This window comes from Pteronotus mesoamericanus, unplaced genomic scaffold, assembly GCF_021234165.1.
Source record: "Pteronotus mesoamericanus isolate MK-2021 breed Mesoamerican mustached bat unplaced genomic scaffold, CSHL_Meso_final contig_82, whole genome shotgun sequence".
NCBI classification, from domain to species: domain Eukaryota; kingdom Metazoa; phylum Chordata; class Mammalia; order Chiroptera; family Mormoopidae; genus Pteronotus; species Pteronotus mesoamericanus.
The window spans coordinates 11,580,326-11,588,261 of record NW_026555265.1 but is presented as its reverse complement, the minus strand read 5'-3'; the positions used below and the strand labels follow the sequence as shown (position 1 = coordinate 11,588,261).

At 42.2% G+C, this 7,936-nt stretch overlaps 1 pseudogene; it reads left to right on the top strand.

Moving 5' to 3' along the window:
• The first annotated feature begins 238 nt into the window (after positions 1-238).
• LOC129079803 (RNA-binding protein MEX3A-like) lies at positions 239-4,803 on the top strand (annotated as a pseudogene).
• Positions 4,804-7,936: the final 3,133 nt, after the last annotated feature.

Here is a 7,936-nt window from a genome sequence, read left to right as displayed (position 1 = left end):
ACAGAGGTTCTCATGGGCTCCCCAACTAGACGTGTACTCACCAAGGCCAACCTGGCTACACCCACCACTGAGTGACCAACTTGCCAGCAACAGAGGAGACCAACTCTGAGCCCTGATATGGCCCTATGCATGGGGCGATAAGTCAGCTCCTTGGTAGTAAGCTTATTATATTGAACAGTTTCTTTTCTGGGAGGGGTAGCACTTTGCCCTTATTAGAATAAACACTCTGGATACAGGTATGTCTTCCCTGTATAAAATGCTTTTTCCAAATCTACCATTTGCAGACTTACAGAATGCTTTGTCCACTCTCATGACATTACAAGCAGCATTGCTTCTGACCAAACAACTCACTTGGTAAGAAAGGCAGTGTGATATTGGGCCCATGCTCTTAAAATCTTCTGGTGTTACCATGTTCCCCACCACCCCAAAGTGGCTGTTTTGATAGAAAAGAGTAATTAAGTTTGAGTACTTTTGGATACTCAATGGCAATACCTTTCATGCTGACATAAGGTTCTCCAGAAAGCTCCTGGATAAGCTCAGGTCAAGGTCCAATACATAGTGTCATTTGTCTGTTAACAAAGATACAAGGGTCAAACTTGAAATGGTTTTCAATCACTATCACTCCTAGTGACCCACTAGCAAAATTATTTGCTTTTCTGTTTGCATACATTTAAGCTCTGCTGGTCTACAGGCCTTAATTCCAGAGTAAGAAATGTGTGTCCACCAGGAGACACAGCAATGATTCTATTGAAGTGGAGCTTAAGACTACCACTCAGCCACTTGGGGCCCCTCAAGCCTCTGAATCAATGGGCAGAGAAGGGAGTTATGGTGTTGTCTGGGGTGATTAAATCCTGATTACTAAAGAAATTGAACTGCTATTGCACAATAGAGGCAAGGAAGAGTATGCCTGAAATACAGGAGATCCCTTAAGATATCCCTTAGTATTACCATGTTTTGCAATTAAGGGCAATGAAAAACTACAACAACCTAATCCAGGCAGAACTAGTGGCCCAGGCTCTTCAGGAAAGATAGTAAAGAACCATGACCAGTGAGGTGCTTTATGAGGGCAAAGGGAATACACAATGGATAGTAAAAGAAGATAGTTATAAAATCTAGCTCTGAACATGTGACCAATTACAGAAATGAAAACTGTAACTGTTATGAGCATTTTCTCCTGTTTCTTTATGACTATGTTTGTGTGTCTGTGTATATATGTATATATACACATATTAAGCAAATTATCCTTTTCTTTTTTCTTCTCTACTTCCTTATAATATTATCTGAGCTTTATTAACTATATATTGGTACTTAAGTACTGTTAGTTTTACATCATAATATTTATATTATGAGATATTAGAAGAAGATTAAACACCACTCAAGGACTTTACCTTTTCTTCTGGGGAAAGGGTTTTAGTTTTTTTTTTGTTTTTCTTTTTTGGTTTTACACAGATTGTTCTATTATATTAGATAGAATTATGACCTTCATTTAGAGATTAGGTATAGTTTAAAAAGAGTCAGAAATTCCTTTCCTAGAGAGCTCCAGGCTACCACCTGAGCTTCAAATTAATGGTCAAAAATTTTCCAATCAATAATCTTTAATCTTATACCTAGTTTGGAAACTACCTATAAACTCTGCCAGTTCCTATTCCTGTGGTAGCTAGGGCCATAAGAAAGATATTTCTAGGCTCTTCTCCAAAATCTATGGCTGTTTCTGGAAACCTGAAAAAACTTGAAACCCTTGACCTGATGATAAACACCAGAGCTAACAGAGGACTGTCCCCACCCTCACTGCCATTTTGAAAAAGTTTCATGGTGCTTGATCAAAAAGTAAATTTCTACTTGTGGGGTTAGGGTTGTCTATGCCTATTAGATCAAGCTTGTTAATTGTGCATTACAATCTCCTTCAGTCTTACAATTTTTTTTTAATTTGCTCAATCCATCAGTTATGGAGAAATTTGTTTTAATTTTCACACAATGATACTACTGCTTTTAACTTTTTCCTGTAGTTCTGTTAGTTTTTGTTTTATAAATTGAGATATTATTAGATGCATTCACAGATATAATTAAGTTTTTGATAATTTATCTTATCTTTATATTATATTTAATCCTAAATATTATCTTTTGACAACATGTCTGCTTGATCTTATTTAGATATGGTTTTTATCATTGTTATTATTGTTAATGCTTGCATGCAATTTCTATCATTTAATTAAAAAATTTCCCTGCCTCATGTTTTATATGAGCATGTTGTAAAGGGAAAATATCCCAACTTTGCCTTATAGACAACTTTTTAGTCTAATTGGAAAAATTGATCTGATCTGTTTTCATTTGTTTCTTCACCAATATATTCAAATTCATATCTAATATCAATTTGTTTTCTTTGTTTTACTGCTATTTCTGGATTTAAATTAAATTAAAAATTACTGGATTTCCTTCTCTCATCTGATATAGATAAGCTTTGTTATTTATTTCTTTGTACTAGTAAACAGATTTTATTTTAAATTTATCCTTTTTCAAAGGTATAACCCTTTAGCAGTCCCATATGGAAGTCAAGGTGTTTCCTCCTTTCCTTACAACCGAATCATCAGTGATTTCCAAACTGGACTCTTCCCTGTTAAAGGGCACCTGAGATCCATTCCCAGCCTGTGCAATACTCACTTCTAGTCAGAATCATGCACTATGAATGTATTGAATGTTCCAAAATTAAAAAAAAAATGATATTAAAGTGAATGTAAATATATTGTTATACTTTTTCTGCAGCTCTCCAATGGAATGTCTTATACATCAGTTTCTCAGGGTGTGCATACACATAACTTACCTTAGAAATTGATATATTAAAAATACAACTATTTGCCAGAAAAGCAGTACCGTATTATTGGATATTGTCATTTTCCTGTTTTCAGTGCCTTCTTCATCTTTGACCCAGGGAATTTCTTTTCATTTTCAAAAACTCAGTAATGAATTTATATAAATAAATAAGTAAATATTAAAAATCCAGCATATATATTTATTTAGCATTTCTAGCTCTTATTTTTCCTTGAAATTTAAATATCATTTTACCTTTAATATTTCTGAAAACTGAAGTACCTACTTAACTTCCTATATTATTTCTTCCCTAAATTCTACTATTTAGAAAACTGAAGCTATTAGTGAAAACATGCCTTAAAAATGCAAAATAATAATAATAGCAAAAGACAGTGCAACCAACACATTTTTCTACTTTGCCACCGATCCTCTTATCAATTCTTATTTAATTGACTATATATCATTGGTTTAATTGGAAACGTTCTGGCAAGGGATACAAACATCAACACAATATTCGCATAGCAATTATTTTAATCATCATTATGACTATTGAACATATGGTATTTTAATATAATTGAGACATAATTGAATAGTTCTTGAGGCAAATGGAGAAAAAAATTTTTCAGCAACAGTTTTTAAAAGAACACTGGGTTCTGCTAATCTGACAATAGCTCTTTTCTCTTCCACCCCCTCTCTGTCTCTCTTCCTCTCTCCCTCAGCTTTTGTTTCACCAAACCTAGTCTAGTGGTGTCTGGAATAATGGAAAGAAATGGGGGTTTTGGAGAACTAGGATGTTTCGGGGGAAGAGCTGAGGACCGAGGGCTGCTGGAAGACGAGCGCCCTTCAGCTGGCTTTTGATCGACTCTGCCTCCTGGGTTTGGGGACCTGGGATGTGGGTGGGTGGGGAGCGCCATCCCTGTGCAGTCGGTAGATCACAGAAAGCTGCCTCGCCGTTGCCGCCTTCCTTCGGCGCCCCGGGACTCCCTGGCTGCGGGGCCCCAAAGTGGCTAAAGGCACCAAGCTCTGTGCCCTCTACAGAGAGGTCGAGCTGCGCCTGGAGGTCACCAGTAACGCTCCCTAGTGTGTACCCATGCCCACCTCCGAGCACATGGCCGAGATCTTGGGCAAGGCGAGGCTTCAAGAGTAAGGCTCTGAGGGCCAAGACCAACACCTACGTCAAGACTCTCGTAGAGGACGACGAGCCAGTGTTCCTGGTGACTGGGCGGCCCGCGGACGTGGCCACAGCACAAAGTGAAACCATCTCAGCAGCCAAGCACTTTTCCATGATGTGAGTCCATCTTTGGCTTGTAGCCTGCCCTGCCTGGCCAGCTAACCATTCCCGGGTGGGCGCCCTTCCTTGTGGTGGGGCTGACGGTGGGCTTCAAGGGGAAAACCGTCAAGTGCGACCAGCAGCAGACCAGTAAGTTCATTACACCGAGCCGCAACAGCGATCCGGTGCTCAAGATTACGGGTGACCCAGGCAACACGCAGCGTGTAGGCTTGGAGATCGAGACACACGTCAGAGTGCGCCTGGCAAGACCCTCGAGTACAACAATGAAAATGACTTCTTGGCAGGGAGCTCCGAAGCCACACTGAACAATCGCTACTCAGAGGCTTAGCGGGTGCACCCTCCGGCCTGCAAGCCCTTCTCCAGCTTCCAACAGCATAGCCTGGGCTGCACTGGAGAGTTTGTAGTGGACTTGGCTTTGAGACCTCATTCCTAGGTGAGCAGGGCAGGGATTTTGGCTAAGGTCGGTACCTGTTTCCTGGCTACGGTGTGGGCAGACAAGACGTGTATCCTGAGTGGCAGAGACCAGCTCTTCCCCAGGGGCGGGTCAGGAGAATACCTCGCCCACCTCAGTACTCCTCTCTGCCTCCTCCTCCTTCTCTTCCACGGAGACACCATCTCCAGGAGTGCACGGCTCTCTTTCCACCTCCTCAGAGCTGGCAGAACTCCCAAGACACCCGCCTAGAAAGCTGGCTTCTCCACACTGGTGACTGGGGACCTGTGGAGCCCGTGTTCTGGCGGGATTGCTTGCCCTGCTTCTAGAGTCAGGGACTGTTGCCCTCCTGCCCTGCGGCACAACCTGTTTTGCATGGAGTATGCAGAACGCATCCATGAGGAGGACCTTAGTGTCCTGCCTGCCACTTCACAGCCACTGCAAGTCATCCTTCTGTTTGTGACCTGTTTTCCCTTTCCTCCTCCCCCTACTACCTTGAATGTTTGTAGGATCTTCTTTATATCCCAGAAGTTCTGAAATTTCAGGTTTGTGACTTAATATGGGTCTTATTTCCCTCACTGTGTTAGACGGTCAGTCTGTCCTCCCAAACTAGAAATCAAGTTCTTCAGTTCTGAGAAAAAGGTTTGCACTATTTCACAGATAACGTCCTCCTCTCTTCTCTTTCTGGAATTCCTTTTTGTCAGATATTGGAGCTCCTGAATTAATCTTGTAGTTTTCTTATATTTTTCATCTTTTATCATTGCTATTTATTTGTTTGATTTTCTGGAACATTTTCTTAAGCTTCTTTTCTTTTTTCTTTTATTTATTTTATTATAGCTGTCCCAATTTTCACCCCCTCTTACCCTCTTCTGCCCAGCTCACTCCCCACTCTCACAGTCAATTCCCATAATATTTTCCAGGTCCATAGGTCATTCATACAGTTCTTTGACTAATCCCTTTCCTTTCTTTCCACAATTACCCCCTCCCCCGCCCCTCTGGCAGCTCTCAGTCTGCTCCATGTTTCCATGTCTTTGGTTCTGTTTTGCTTGTTAGTTTATTTTGTTAATTAGATTCATCTTATAAGTGAGATCACATGGTATTTGTCTTTCAACAACTGGCTTATTTTACTTGGTATAATACTCTCCAGTTCCATCCATGCTCTCATAAAAGGTAGGAATTCCTTCTTTCTTTCTGCTGTATTGTATTCCATTGTGTAAGTGTATCACAGTTTTTAATCCATTCATCTATTGACAGTCACTTAGGTCATAACACATAAAGACTTTGAAGAAAATCTGAAGGAAAATGACTTCCAATCTATCTAATCTACCCATCACGTGTGAAAATGGAAAACTGACATTCTGTACGTACAAGGTCTGAAAAAAAGCCTCCTCAACAGAAAGATGAACACCAAGGCTCCAGGAAACACATAGGGTGCTGGAAAGGAAGGCCTGGTGAGATGGAGGGTTGCTCCAGTACCGTAGTGACACAGCTGGTCAAGAAAGCAATCAAGTCCAGGCCAGAACAGAGGTTGGGAGGGGCCTCAGTAAAGAAACAAAAGGGAACTTCTCTTTACCTGATATTATTATCAACCCAGATAACCATCCTGAATTTTGTTACTGTTAGAATGACCTTCAAACTCTGCAGCAGTCCCTAGATGCCTGTGCGACAAGCCAAGGTAAGCAAGGGTAGAGGTGATTCAGAGAAGGTAAAAGGAGAAAGAAGCCCAAGTTATGCCACTCAGTGCCAATTACGGCACTCAGTAATTTGGCAGAGAACATTGTCAAAAACTAGACTTAAGAATGTAGTACACATGCTGTTGTTTTTTTTTTAATCTGCAGATTCACTCCAACCTGCCTCAGAAACCTCACCTGCTTTCCTGGTTGCTCAGTGTTTTCTACTAAATCCATCTCCTGACCCCATCATATCCCTTCCAGAAGAACCTTTTCTATGGTTTAGACAAAAGAATGTGGTTTGCTTTGATTTTTTTCAGTTGGATGCTTTCCTCTGCACATTAACCCTCCATCTATTCTTAAATGTCAACAATTTCACTCCTGCCAAAACCTCTTCATTTGTCTTGTTTTAATATCTTATATGAACTATTCTTGTACGCTGGTTATTTTGTTTTCAAATTTCCAGGGAAAAAAAAGTGTTCCACTCTTTAAAAAAAGAATATTCTTCTAAGCCCTCTGCCCTCCCAACTCCCCTGCCCTGGCCCCGCCTCCTGGAGCCACTCCCCAGGGACCTGGAGCTGTTTTCTACCAGAGCCTTTTGGAAACCAGTAATTTGAAGGGCAAGGTACTTAAAGTTACTCCCGTGGGAGAGGAGAAGGAAGGCAAGGGAGGAGAGGCAATGGTAGCTGGAGAGTGGGCCACTTTCAGACGCTCTGGTCACCCTGTCCTTGAAAGGTTGGGAGGGGACCAGAAGGGCAATCTCATTAGAGTTACAGCTCTGATACCTCAACACATCCTTCAACCTGGAAGCAGCTAAGAGAAACTTTTGTTTTGCCAGAGGTGGCAGCTAAGGCATTCTGACCCCCTTTATCCGCCTCATCATGTGTGTCACACTATCCCTTCTTCTATGGAGGCAATGACGGGGAGGAAGAGGGAGAATTACCATCTGTCTATAGAGGTGCTCTCTCCAATCCCCAAGTCCCTCTAGTTTTGACCTCCCACCTCCTAACATGACCATTTGGACCCTCTACTGCCATATCTTGTTTAGGAATCTGTTCCTGGGTTTCAACAGTGGGAGGGGGAGTGGGGCCTTTTCAGAAGCCCACCATAGATTGTGGGTGGAGGGAAAAGCATGCCAATCAACTAAGGGCTCAGACCTGTCTCTCCCCACAAGGCTGGGCTAGAGGAATCTGGGTGGGGCTCCCTCTGGCCCTGTCAGCTTTTCCCTTCCCTCACCTCCCATATTTCCTCCCTTTGGGTTCTCCTTTGTTCTTTCCCCGGTTCCTCTCTTTATTTCCTCTTGGTGGCTGTCACTCCCACCCTGTCTTGCTCTTCCTATTTTTTTTTATTGTCCCCCTCCCTCCTGCTCCTTCTAGTTCTGCTTTGGGGAAACCATCCCTGTGCAGAAAGGTAGGGGGAAGGACATTTTGGTGGTCCCCTGTAATTTCTCTCCTGGCATCTAGAGGTCCTTTTCCCCACTCCTCCAGAGAAACACCTCAAATTATTGATGGAAACTTGAGAAGGAAACCACTACTGCAGTATATAAAGGGCCAACCTTCCACCTTTATCATCTTTGGACATTACTTTCAGGGAGAAGTTCTTGGGCTGGATTTCATGACAGTCGGGGGAACAGAGTCAGGTAGTAAGTCTGCTGTTTCAAGGATCAGGAGAGGCTGCTCCTTCTCCCCTGCAGTTCTCCCCCTCTGGACCTGACTCCAACCCTTACTAGCCAGCAAGTCA